The sequence below is a fragment of the Vombatus ursinus genome, unplaced genomic scaffold, assembly GCF_900497805.2.
Source record: "Vombatus ursinus unplaced genomic scaffold, bare-nosed wombat genome assembly UNPS02014778.1, whole genome shotgun sequence".
Taxonomy (NCBI): Eukaryota; Metazoa; Chordata; class Mammalia; order Diprotodontia; family Vombatidae; genus Vombatus; species Vombatus ursinus.
The window spans coordinates 46,700,418-46,714,798 of record NW_020954556.1 but is presented as its reverse complement, the minus strand read 5'-3'; the positions used below and the strand labels follow the sequence as shown (position 1 = coordinate 46,714,798).

Below are 14,381 nucleotides of genomic sequence, written 5' to 3'. Positions count from 1 at the left end.
TGGATTAATTATGTTGGGATTGAATCAATGGATACCCAGGTGGTGGGCATCCATTAACGATACTAAGGGTGTTTAACCTTGGAGAGAAGAAGACCAAGGAGGAAGTAACAGTAAGTATTTGAAGGGCAGTCTGGTGGACAAAGGCATTCCACTTAATCTGCAGTGTATATCACACTTTAAATATGTATATATTGCACTTTGCATATCTTGTACCTACCTAGTTATTTACCTGTTGTTGTCTCCATTGGAATATAAGTTTCTTGAGGTCAGGGACTTTTCTTTGTATCCTCTGAGCTAAGCTTTGGGCCTAGTACATAGTAAACACTTCATAAGTGCTTGTTGACTGACAACACAGTCTGTGCAAAAACACTGAGATGATGATGAGCATGGGAGATATGTGAGTTAGAGGGAGTTGGTCTAGACCAGACCCTCCCCCCACTGAGGTCCAGATGAGATTAAAATGTAATTTGGAAATATTTAACAAAATAAATAATAAAACAAAACATAGATATTACATTTTAAAACTGTCAGTATGCGGCCTGCAGGAATTCTCATTGTAGGTTTTAGGGGTCTTGTGTCTATTTGAGTTTGACTCCAGTGGTCTAAACTGAAAAATGAGTGAAGGGGGAAGAAGGGGAAATAAGCGTGGAAGGGTAGTCTGAGGCCAAATTGGGAAGGGTTTTAAATATCTTAAAAGTACTTATCCTAAGAGCTACTGGAAGTTCTTTGAAAAGAGGATTGACATGGCAGACACTAGGAATATCATTTTGGTAGCTGTGCAGAAGATGGTTTGGAGAGGGGAGGGGCTGCAGGCAGGAAAACCCATTAGAAGACTATTGTTTGTAAGAATCCAAGCAAGAGGGGGTGAGAGCCTGAACTAGGGTGGAAGAGGAGGCAAAGGCAAGAGATGTCAAGGAGATAGAATCATCATGATGTGGCCATTGATAGAATGTGGGGAGTGAGTGAGGGAGAACCAAAGATGACCCAGAGGTTTCAAACTTGAAACTGGAAGGATGATTCTACCCTGTTCCTCTGACCTACAGGATCAAATACAAAAACCTGTTTGGCATTCAAGGCCCTTTGAAAAAAAATTAATTAATTAATTAATTTTTAGTTTTCAACATTCACTTCCATAAGATTTTTAGTTTTAAATTTTCTCCCCCTTCCTCTCCTCATCCTGGCTTCCCTGGTTTCCTTTAAGTCCAATTAAAATCCCATCTTCTACAGGAAACCTTTTCCATCCCTCCTAATTCTAGTGCCTTCCCTCGTTTAATTACTTCCTATTTATCTTGTATAAAGTTTGTTTGTATGTATGTGCTTGCTCTCTCCCCCATTAGATTGTAAGCTCCTTGAGGGCAGGAACTTTCTTTTGCCTCTTTTTATATCCCCAGTGCTTGTTTGACACATAGTACACACTTGACAAATGTTTCTTAACTATTAATTAACTGGCCTTGACAAAAAAGGGGAAATTGGGAAGAAGGATGGATTTGGGGGAAAAGATAAGGAGTTCTGTTTTAGACTTGTTGGATTTTAGTTGCCTATGGAATGTTCAGTTCCAAATATATAATAGGAGGTTGGTGATACGGGATTGAAATATGAGTTCATTGTGAGTAGGGATTATTTCATTCTTTATACTTGCATGTCCAGGCCTACTACAATGCCTGGCACATAATAAGTATTTTAATAAATACTTGTTGATTGAGTGATACTAGAGCTGGAGATGTATCATCTACAATGAGAAAGTAACTGAATTGATGAGATCCCTGGGAGGCAATGGAGAAAAAAGAGAAGAGGACTTTGTGATATACCCAAAGTGAAGGGGCAGACATGGATAATGAATGATCCTGCAAAGGATACTGGGAAGACATGGCCAGACAGGTAGGAGGAAAACCAAGAAAGAACGTTGTCATGAAAACCCAGAGGAAAGAACATCCAGAAGGACAAGGTGGTCAATGGTAAAATTCTGGTAAAGGATGAGAACTGAGAAATGGCCACTGGGTTTGTACCTTTGGGTTAAGCATTGCCTTCCAGAGCTGCCTTTTTAAAATGTGGAAATCCCACTGAGACGGGCAACAATTCCATTCCTGTCATCTTAGTGTGGGTGAGTTTATCTGCTGGTGAGGAGAAGGGCAGGTGAGCTGAGAGGCCTGTTTGGAGGAATCACGATGGATCACAGTTCACCCTTCCTGTATCATGCCTTTTTGAAGATCCCCAAACTTCACAGCCTCTCATGACCACCCCGTTGTTCGACTTCACAATTTGCCAAGTTCTTTGACTAAGCCAAATCTCCCCCACTTTACTTGGAGTCCAGAAGAGCAATGAGTCCAGAAAGGGAAAGGCAATTCCCCCAAGAAAATCCTCAGACTCTCCTCTGAGAAAAGATTTTCAAGTATCTGCTTGGTTTCTAAATATCCTTATCCTGATAGGAACTCACAGCCGCGTGAATGTGAGGGGGAGTGGGCGTATTTATGCCCAACTCAGTACAGTTTGTACTTGTTCCTATTTGTCAACTTGAATGCACTTGTCCTTGATACACTGCAGGCTAATTAATTTTGGAATTCTCCCTCCAGTGCTCCTTGCTACCTCTCTTTTTCCTTTTTCAAAGAAAAAATGAAAATGACCCCCAGGCTCTGTCTCTCTTGCTTCTCCTTGGTGCTGACTGATATATATAAACTCATGACTAGCAGGAGGGTTCTGAGGTAGTGGCTGTGATGAGAGGAAATCACAGGGCTCCAGAACAGGATCTCTCATATTCTAGAGAGTATCACCCACCCCTCCTCCCTTGTCCTTCCATCTTCTTTTCTCATTCCTTCTTCTCACCTTTTTTCCTTCTAGTTGTCCCCTCCTTTCTTCATAATCCCCTCTTCTCCTTCCACCCTCATTCCTTCCTCTCTTCTCTTCTCTTCCTTCTTTCTCTCTTAGAGTTCTTGAATTTCAGAGATGGAAGGGACATTAGAGACCATTTAGTGTAATGTTCTCATTTTATATGTGAGGAAATATTGATAGATAGTCAGCATCTGTGTGATGTATCCCGTGTGGATGAAAAACTGGAGCTTAAACAACAAATAAGAGCATTTCCATACACACAGCTGTACACAAAAAGAGGGTTCTGAATGAATCTCCATTTCATACCACTTGCTTTTGTAAAAATTAAATAATAAATTCTACATTTGTCTGCACTTCCTTCTAGATTTCCTTCTGTTCTCTTCCATACAGTTTTTTAAATTCAAGTTTATTTTATTTTTAGTTTCATATTCTCTCCCTTCTCCCACCACTACCCTCACCTATTGAGAAGGCAAGAATTAGAAAACCCATTACAAATATGAAGTCACACAAAATGAATTTCCACATTAGCTATGTTTTAGGTCGGGGTGAAGGACAAGAAAAAGGAAAAAAAATATGCTTCAATCTGCACTCTGAGTTCATCAGTTCTCTAGACAGCATTTTTCATTCTGAATCCTTTGGAATTGTAGAGGTTCATGTGTTGATCAGAGTTACTATGGTTGATTCTTGTTACAATATTGTTGTTACTGTGTAAATTGTTTTCTTGGTTCTGCTCACTTCATTTTGCATCAGTTCGTATGTCTTCCCAGATCTTTCTGAAACCATCTTCCTTAACAGTTCTTACAGCACAATAGTATTATATCACATTCATTTACCATAACTTGTTCAGCCATTCCCCAATTGATGGGCATCCCCTCAGTTTCCATATTCTGTTTTGTCTTTGACCTTCTTAATCCAATTCAATTTAGAATATTCTTAGAGAACTCGACCCTAACACAAGGATGTCTGCTATGGAGATTAAGCCCTTCACAGGGCCAGACCAACTACTTCTCAGGAATTGAGCTGTCTTCCTCCCCAAGGCTACACACTCTTTCCTGTAGAGTTGCCAACTAGCTGCCAGTTCTCTTTCCCTGCCCAGGCTCCCCATGAGGTTCTTCCCCGTGATTCAGAAAAAAGCATCTTTCTGGGCTCCTGTTGCCAAGGCACAGATTTAACAATCACCTAAAACTTTGTTTTCAGGTCATAAAATTCTCTGATCAAAAAGTTTTCTTCTATCTCTCAACTTCTCCTCCAAACACTCTCCTTTCTTCTCTTCATCTTACCTGTCATTCATTGTCTCCTTACTTCCACCTCAAAATCTCAGATCATGGTAGGACCTCCCTAGTCTTAGAATTCAAGGAGATGACATCTAATGCCATACTCCCACCCGCACCCCATACCTGCCAATAATCTCCACTGTCATCCTTTTAGCTGTCTAAATGTTTTCAGTTCTCTGGGTTGCTTTCTTGAAGACCTAGTAAGGGTCAATAAACAGAGAAGAATGTCCTTTTCTGGGTTTTCCTGGCCAACAGAACTCTTGCCCAGCCCCCATGATATACTCTTTTTTTAAAAAAAAAAAGTTTTTAAAATAAATTTTAATGGTCTGTTTTGTTTTTACATCCCCTAAATTTCTTCCTATATCCCTCCCTCGCCCTTCTGAGAGAGCTATCCCATCCACATGTATTCTTTAGGACAATGAGTTGATCTTTCTAAATCAGGAGACTCTGCTAAATACCAAGAGATTATTGTTCTAACACCATCCCCCCACCTCCACTATTCACCGTGTTGGCCTCATCTGCCAGCTACTTTTCCTTCAGCACAATCAACGGACTTACTTTAAGGTTGAGGCTCCAGCAACACCTCAGAGGGACCCTGCTAGGTGAGTAACCCTGAGATCATAATACCAAATAAAAAGTTGTTACCTTATAACTCACATTTCCTGACCTTGAAGGCTGGGGATAGTGGGAAGGAGCTATGACTAATCTGGCCCACAGCTGGTTACACTTATAAAGGTACTGGCATGTCTATGAGCCGATAACAGATTTTCCCCTCTCTGCTGTATTGTAGTGCCCTGATTCTCACAAAATAATACAATTTGCTTCAATTCAACTAGTACTCAGCACTTATTATGAGTAACACAGGGCTAAGTTCTATAGAGGATACAGGAAGGAAATAAGCATTTACATACTATACACCTACTATTCGCCAGGCACAATGCTAAGCACATTACAAATATTATTTCATTTGATCCCCACAACAACCCTGGGAGGTAGGGGCTATTTTCATCCCCATTTAGTAGCTAAGGAAAACGAGACAGACAGCAGTTTTGCCCAGGATCACAGAACTAGAAGTGTCTGAGGCTGATTTTGAACTCAGATCTTCCTGATTCCAGGTCCAAAGCTCTATCTACTGTACCACCTAGCTACCTTCTTGTCTTCACAGAGCTTACAGTCTAGTGTCATCTAGCCTCAAAATAAGAAGATGAGGTGGTAAGGGCTCCAGTGGGGAAAAGGGGCATAATTATATAAACAATTTAGTGTAATGAAAAGGACACTGGACTTGGAGTAGGAAGACTTATGTTTCACTTCCAGCTTCCACACTTGTAAATGATGCTTGGACGACCAACCTCACAACAAAAACAAAAAAACCAAAAAAAACACAAAATACACACACACACACACACACACACACACATATACATACATATACACACATACATGTATATATAATATACACATACATACATATATGTATGTGTATATGTGCATATTTTAATATTATTTTATTTTGGGACCAGATTGTGATTTCACTAGTATAAGGAACTATTGGAACTCTAACTGCCAAGGTGAATCTGACCCTACTCTAACACGTTGTCTTGCGGGGCAACCCAGGGGCATTCAGAGGTGAAGGGACATGTCAAGTGCCACAAAGCTGATATGCGTGGGGGGTGGGGAGGGTACTTGAATGCGGGTCTTTCTAACTCTCAGGTGGATTCTTTATTCACTGCTCATCAGACTGTGCGTTCTTTAAGGGCTGGGACTGACTTTTGCTTCTTTTTGTGTCCCCAGTACTTAGCACAATGCCGGGCACACGGTAAGTGCTTAATACATATTTATTGACTGACTACTTCATGCTCCCTTTCAAGGTATTATATAATTGGGATCACAGCAGACTCACTCTCTGAATGACTTGGGCAGTTGTTGAACCACTAAAACCACTCCCCAACATCCCACTGTACTCAGACTAGGCTCACTGTTCTGTTTAAACTCTAAAGACAGACTATCTCTAACTGGTAAAGTAATAATGGTAGAAGTTCTGGAACATCTATCTAGTTTTCTCTGTCTTATCTTATCTATCACTTTGCAAACTATTCATTGGTCAAGCTAGGGGCAAAAGTCGGGAAAACTATGTTCCTACATGGGTAGCAGCTTTCCCCACCTTCAGCCTCGAGCCTCCTAAATGCCCTCTAGCTACCCAGAGGAGCTCCACTGTTACCTGGCTTCCCATGGCTCCCCTCCTTCTCCCACCAGCCCTGGCAAACCTATTCCTCCTCTTTACCCATCAACACTTGCCCTGTCTTATTCCCTGCTAGGACCTTACAGAAGGATCTTGCGTGCCCACATAAATGAATCTCTCAAGTTTTCTGTTTGGTTTTGAAAGCCCTTCATAACCTGGCTTTTCTAGTCTTCTTAAACTTTAACCCCCTCCAGGTACTCTGTGATCCAGTGACATTGGCGTCGTAACTGTTCCTCAAACAAGACGCTCCATCTCCTGAGTCTGGACATTTCCACTGGCTGTCCGCCATGCCCAGGATGCTCTCCTGAAGACCTGAGTTCAAAGCCAACCTCATATATTCACTAGCTGTGTGATCTTAGGGAAGTCTCTTAATCTTAATCAGTTTCCTCAACCATAATATGGGAATAATAACAGCACTTATCTCACAGAATTGTTGTCAGGATCAAATAAGATAATATTTGTAGAGCTCTTAGGACAGTGCCTGACATATAATAGATGTGTCACCCCACTCCCACTTTCTACTTCTTGGCTTATCTGACTGCCTTCCACTCTCAACTAAAAATCTCACCTTCTGAAGGAACCTGTTGATGTTAGTGCCTTCCCTCTGAGTTTATTTATCTCCAGTTCACACTGTATATATCTCATTCTTACATAGTTGTTGCTTCTTGTCTCTCTAATGAGAAAATAAGCTCTTTGGAGGCAGGGATTATTTCTGACTTTCTTTGTATCTCCACCAATTAGCACAGTGCCTGGCACATCGATGGTGTTTATTAAATATTTATTGAATGACTGACTGATCCCTCAGGTTCCCTTTCCACTCTGTGATTCTTGTGCATATTCCCTCCCACTCCCAGAACTTAGTACAGGGCTAGGCACACAGTAGTAGGTGCTTACTAGCTGATTAATTTCCTGGCTTTGGTTGTGTGTACTATGGAAACCCCTGGTGCCACGATCTGTGATTGGTGACAAGTGCTCAGGGGTAGGTCCACAGACTTTGAACCCTACATCTAGGATACCATCAAAGTAATACTAAAGAAAGTGAGCCTGGCACAAATCAGCATTGTTTCATATATGAGTCACCAGAAGTGGGTTACAAAGAGTGATCTAGATTGGGTATCACCTGGATAGCCTACTGCCCTTGGCCCGAAAAGACTGTGTATAGAGTTCTGAGGCCTTTCCAGGTGCCTCCAGTTGCTACTGCCAGAAAATTATTTTGTGTGGATGTGGTATTTCCCTAGTTCTTTCTAATAAGCTTTTGAAAAAACATTTAAAATGTTTTTGTCTAAGTGTTCCCAAGCCCAGTGCTTGGCACATAATAGATACTTAAGAAATGCTGAATGAATGAATGAATGAATGAATGAATGATTCACCTGTAGATTGCAATGTTGGAAATGTTTCTCTGCAGGATATTGTGTAGAGAGGGAGGTGGACAGAGAGGAAGTAAAGATTTCTCCCCTAAACAGAATCACAGAATGCCAACACTGGACAGCACCATAGAAATTATCTTAGACAGGTTCTTAGTCTTAATCATGGATCCCTTTGACAGTCTGGTAAAGTCTATGGACCTCTTCTCAGAATGACGTTTTTAAATGCATTAAATAAAATACATTTAAAAAAAGAAAAAGAAAATACATAAGATTACAAAGGAAAATAATTGCATTGAAATGTACTTATCAAAATATTGTTTAAAATGGGGGGGGGGGGAGTTCATAGGCCCCAGGGTAAGCAACCCAGAGAGTTCTGGTGAATTGCACAAGAAATTGAATTTAGAGACAGAACTTGGGTCTTTTGATCCCAGGCCAGTGTTCTTTGCACTTTATCCCACCATGCTGCCTCTGACATGATCCCTGTGATGGTGGAGCTAACAATCTGGTTGGAGAGGTAAGATTAACATCATTCTTCAGATTAGCTCCTATGATCTAGCAGGGTCATAAGAGGATAAATGGTGGTAGGAGAGGATGGTTGATGGAGTAGGCAAGACCTATGGAAAGCAGACAAAATGTCAGAAAGTTAGAAGAAAGGTCTGAAACTGAAAGTGGGAAGCTTATCAGGGACAAATGAAAGGAGGGAGGGTCAATTTTTTTTTGGTTCGTTTCATTTATTCTTTTTTTAAAAATATATTTAACTTTTTCCCAATTACATGTTAAAACAGTTTTTAACATTTTTTAAAGTTTTGAGTTCTAAATTCTATCTTTCCCTTTCTCCCTCCCCTCCCGACTCCATGAAATGGCAGGCAATTTGATAGAGGTTATACATACGTTTCCATGTTAGTCATTTTATACAAGAAAAAAAGAAATAGAGTGAAACAAGGCATGCTTCAGTCTGTATTCAGACAATATCAGTTCTTTCTCTGGAGGCAGATAATATGCTTTATCATCAGTCCTGTGGGATTGTCTTGGATCATTGTAATGCTGAGAATAGCTAAGTTATTCCACAGTTCTTCATCATACAATATTGCTGTTACTGTGTGCAATGTTCTCCTAGTTCTGTTCACTTCACTATGCATCAGTTCATGTAAGTCTCTCCAGGTTTTTCTGAAATCACCCTGCTTGCCATTTCTTACAGCACAATAATATTCCATCACAATCATATACCACAGCTTGTTTAACCATTCCCCAATTCATGGGCATCCCTTTGATTTCTGATTCTTAGCCACCACAAAGAAAGAGCTGTGATAAATATTTTTGTACAACTGGGTCCTTTCCTTCTGCCCTGCTTTTTTATGTCTTCGGGGGGATATAGACCCAGCAGTGGTATTGCTAGATCAAAGGGTATGCACAGTTTTATAGCCTCTTAGGCATAGTTCCAAATTGCTCTCCAGAATGGTTAGATCAGTTCACAATAGGAAGGGGCAATTATGCAAATATTAAATGTGTGTGGAGGAGAGAAAGAAACAAGCAATTATTAAAGGCCTACTATATGCCATGCACTTTACAAATATTACTTCATTTGATCCTCACAACAACTGGGAGGTAGGTCCTATTATTATCCTCATTTTACAGTTGAGGAGACTGAGTCAGACAGAAGTTAAATGACTTGCCCAGCTAGCAAGTGTCTGAGGCCAGATTTTTTCTTTCAGCCAAAGACAAAGTTTATTAGAAAGAACATCTGTCATATTGGGCAGACCCTTAAGGAGTCTGAACATTAGTGAGCTGTTGGCCAGATTATAAGAATCCGAGCAGTGGCTAGATTTTAAGAATCTAAGCCCAAGGCTAGATTATAAGAATCTGAGCATCTTAATGGAGACAAGATGGATCTTATATACAGAAAGACTATGGGAGGGATCTAGGAGTGGCCAAGTAGTCTATGAGGTAATAGAATTCCAGGGCCCTGGACCACGTGGCCAAGGGAGAATGGAGCCTAGCTAGGATTAGGTATGGGAAATGGCCAGGGGCCATAGGGTAGTAACAGAATTGGGAGATTGGTTGTAGCCACAGTGAAAGGCCAGTTGACTGAGGCCAGCTTTTAACTCAGGTCTTCTTGACTCTAGGCCTGGTGTTCTAGCTCTGCATCACCTCTCTGCCTCTGGAGGGTAGGGAGGAAGAGAGTACTCCACAAAAACTGCAGTGGAAAGAAGACTAGACCAAAGATGAACAAGTCTCCAACTGGTTGGCAGAGGAGAAAATGGAGAATGTTCCTGGTGACATTTTTATCATTTTTATCCTGATGAAGGTTATCACCTACCCTCTGGTGGGCAGGAGAGGTTGTCCCCACAAGGAGAAAGCATGACTCTTCACAACCACTTATACTCACTTACCTCTCTGAGGTTTGGTTTGGACTGCAAAAAGGCCTATTTTCCCTTACCCCAAAGAGATCAAAGAAAAAGAAAAGGGCCCTATATACACACAAAAATGTTTATAGCAACCCTTCTTCTGTTGTCAAAGAAGTGAACAATTAGGGGGGGCCCATCAGTTGGGGAATGGCTGAACAAATGATTGTATATAAATTACTACAGTACTATTGTATTGTAAGAAATGAAAGGAAGGCATGGTTTCAGAGAACCCCAAGACTGCTTGTATAGACTGATGCAGAGTGAAATGAGCAGTACCAGGAAAACAACTTATCCTATAACAACAACATTGTAAAAACAATTTTAAAAGACTTAAAAACTCTCATCAATGCAATGATCAAAAAAAGACCAATGATGAAGATGACTACCCACCCCTGACTGAGAAGTCATGGGCTAATATGCGGAATGACATATTTTTGAACATGGCCCATATGAGAACTTGTTCTGTGTGACTGTGCGATTTGTTGGGGTTGGAATCGGGGCTGGGAGGAAGGAATGTAAGCTCCTGGAGGGCAGATGCTGTCTGTATTTGCACAGTCCCTTTCACACAGTAAGTAGTAAACCCTTCACAAATGCGTTCTCATTCATTTGTTTAAAAAATGAAAAGAAAAATATATACCTCCTTCTCTCTTTTACAGATTTAGAGTTAACAAGGGTGTGAATTATTGCATATGCTGTCAGACTTGATTTATGTTTGGGTTGATTTTGCATAACTTCTTTGTCTCTCTTTTTAAATCTTTGTTAGCAGAGAGGACTGATGGGGGTGGGGAGGGGAGACAAGGGAAAGGTATATCCTGAAATAAAAGTGATATAAAGAACAGTAATAGGATGTTTAAGAAAAAAACAAAGCCTATTTTTCTTTTATCGATAAAGAAATGATTTCATCCCGTAGATACTATTTGACATGTATACATCATGCTGCAGAGCTTACATAAGAAAATTGAAAATTTTGAAATTTTCTTTTCCCACATTTAAAGGTGTTTAATTTAATTATTTGTTTGTTGGTTGTTTTTGCATATCTTGATGTTAATGGTTCAAGAAGATACATGGTGTTTCAAAAGTCTTAGTGGTCTGAGGCCCTAAAGTCCAAGAGTTTTAGGACATCCAGTATAGAAGTGGCAGCTAGGCAGCTTAGTGGATAGAACACCAGGCCTGGAGGCAGGAAGATCTGAATTCGAATCCAAACTTATATGCTTACCAGCTGTGTGACCCTGGGCAAATTACTGTTTGCCTCAGTTTCCTCATCTGTAAAATGGGGATAATTAATAACAGCATCTATCTCCCAGAGTTGTTGTGAGGATCAAATAAGATGATAATTTTAAAGCACCTAGAACAGTGCCTGGCACATAGTAAGAGATATATAAATGTTGTTCAGTCATTTCAGTTATGTCCAAATCTTTGTGACCCCATTTTGGGTTTTCTTGACAAAGATGCAGGAGTGGTTTGCCATTTTCCTTCTCCAGCTCATTTTACAGATGAGGAAACTGAGGTAAATAGGGTTAAGTGACTTGTCCAGCGTCACACAGCGTCAATTCCATCTGAGGCTGGAATTGAATTCAGATCTTCCTGACTCCAGGCCCAGTGCTCTAATCACTGCACCACCTAGCTACCCCAATGGCTATTATTATTTTTGTTACTATTATTATTATATATTCCCTGGTAAGAGGAGTTGGGAAAAGGATGGGGATGGGAGGACAATAACCTTGTTAGATTTCACTCACTCCAAGAAAGAGACCTCTCTCTCCCTTTCCTCCAAACCATGAGAAAGCTTTCATTCTCCCATACTCTTTGATTCTGCTCCAAATCAAAGCTGATCTAAAATCCAACCCAACTACTCTTTTTGAAAATAATGTACTTACATGTATAACCTATATCAGATTGTTTGCCATCTTGGGGAAGGGGGAGGAGAAGAAAAGAAGAAAAATTTGAAACTCAAAATCTTAAAAAAAAAATGTTGAAAATTGTATTTGTATGTAATTGGAAAAAATAAAATACTATTAAATTTTTTAAAAATTCATAAAAAATAATGTGCTTAGACACTTGGAAGAATGGGAAAGGCCTTTGGCCTTGGCTGGAAGAGGAAGAGCACTTTGTTTCAACTCAAATCACCTTCCCCTTTTTAGTTCCTCCTTCCTCTCCCCCTCTGCCAATTCTCTAAGACTAAAGATTACAGAACAGTTGTTGATCTAGAAGGAATTTCCCATATCTGGAGTTTCATTCACCAATAAAATCACAGGTCTTGTCCACTTTCCCTTGCCGCCTCCCAAAACAGTACCTAAAGAAAAGTAACATTGAGGCCAGCCCAGAATCCAGGAGCTCTGCAGAATTGGGTGAGGAGGGACAAATATCCCATCACTGGCCCTCTCCCCCTTCCTCCAGAGCAATCACTTGTTTCTCCCTGCCATGAGGGGGTGGGTGGGTGGGGGAGGCAGCGTGGATCTCTCTGCAGGTATGCCCCTGTAGTCGCAATCTTCAGTCTTGAAAATTCTTTTTTTTTTTTTTTTGCATTTCTGTTGTTTGATAGAATTTGTGACATAACAAAGCTCTCTGTTGTCCAGAGCTGTGCCCTTCACCCCTAAGCGAAACTTTTTCTTACACACATACACACTCTCCAACATAAAAATCTCTTTTTTTGCACAGAAAAACACTGATTGATTCTAGGTAAGGAGGACAGTGCCCTAGCGCAAGGGTCAGAGGTCAGGGCCCACAGCTAGAGTAAGACCCAGAGGGAACAGGTCATATTGTGTGTGGGGGGTGTCGGGACAAATCAGGCCTAGGATGGTGAATTCTGGACCTCCCCTCCCACCTCTGCCAGGCAGCCACAAGGCAGGAGGGAGGGAGGAGGCCACAAAGCCACCTGCTGGCCCCCAGCTGTGTGTCTTAGTTGAATGGCCTGCCAGGGGGCTGATACTGGCTCTGGGTAGAGGGGAGGAATGAAGGGTGACCAGGGCATCAAATCCCTGCCTTCTAGAGCTTGCCTCCTGGAAGAGGTGGGGTTTAAGCTCTTAGACAAGCAAGGATGAGGCTAGCACCCTCCTGCTCTCCAGGCCCTAACAGAAGCTTGAGAGGGGAACGGGGAGAGGAGAGAAAGAAACCCATCCCTTCCTGTTGTCCCACCCACTCTGGCGACCCTGTGACTAGAAGACGTGGAAAGCTGGGGCCAGAGATTAGTAACTTAGACTATGGGCACACTGGGGGACGGCTTGGGCCATCACCCACATTTTCTGTCTGTCTGTCCATCTGCAATCATGACAAAGCTTGGCTGGGCCCCTTCCACTCCAACACCCTTGCTCTGAATCCTTTCCAGCAGGCAGGCAGGGATGCTCTTCCTCTGTGGGGAAGAGGAAAAAAGACGTGAGCAGGAAGGAAGGCAAGGGCTGCTTCGAGCTGCCCCGCCTCCCCACCACTGCAGCAGGTTGGGGCTCCTTCTCCACATGCCCTAGAGGTGCTGACAGTCCCCAAGTGAAGACAGCTTGGTCCCTGAGCCCTCAGGGGACGCCAGCCTCATGCTTCATGCGCACTCTCTGGAAAGAAGAGCTCCCGGCATCTTTATACTGTGTCCGGGGGAGAGACCACACTGTGCCCCACCGTGCGGGGGTCATCATAAATCTCGTGGTCATTTCCCCCCGGGCTGGTCTCATTCCCAAAGAAGTGGGTGGTGGCAAAGCTCTCGGTCCAGGCGATCCAGGCAGTAGCACTTGTCCCAGCCCTCAGGGAAGACGTCGAAGCTGATCATGCCCCCTCGGGAGAACCTCAGCCCTTTGCCAGCACACTCTGCCTTCAAGGCCTCCACGAATTTCTCCCGATCTTTTCTTTCTCGTCCAGCTCGGAGAATTCAATCCTCTCCTCCAAGGTACAGCTGCGGCCAATGGGGGAGACGTTCAGCATCCCATTGCAGAATTCGATGAAGGTCTCGGGCTTCTTGGGCAGCTCCAACAAGGCCATGTAGTTGAGGCAGAAGTTGGGGTCCTGCAGAAGCTCCTCTCCAAGGTGGTTCTGGACGGTCCGTTAGGAAAGCAGCCGTCCATTTTTGTATTGCACCGTCCCGTTCTCGGCAAACACGTAGCCAAACTTTTCTATGACCCCGTCCCCCTTACCCAGCTCTTCCGCGATCTTGGAGTAGTCCCCGAAGCTCTTGGAGGAAGGCCGCCACTTCTGGGTCGATTTTCTGGCGAGCCTGGGTGAGGGTCCGGTCCACGCCGAACAGGCAGAGGACGTGCTCCTTCCTCCGGGACGTCTCCCCGCTGGCCAT

General features: G+C 42.4%; 1 pseudogene; it reads right to left on the bottom strand.

The window, feature by feature from the left end:
• Window positions 1–13,633: 13,633 nt before the first annotated feature.
• LOC114045123 lies at window positions 13,634–14,381 on the bottom strand (annotated as a pseudogene).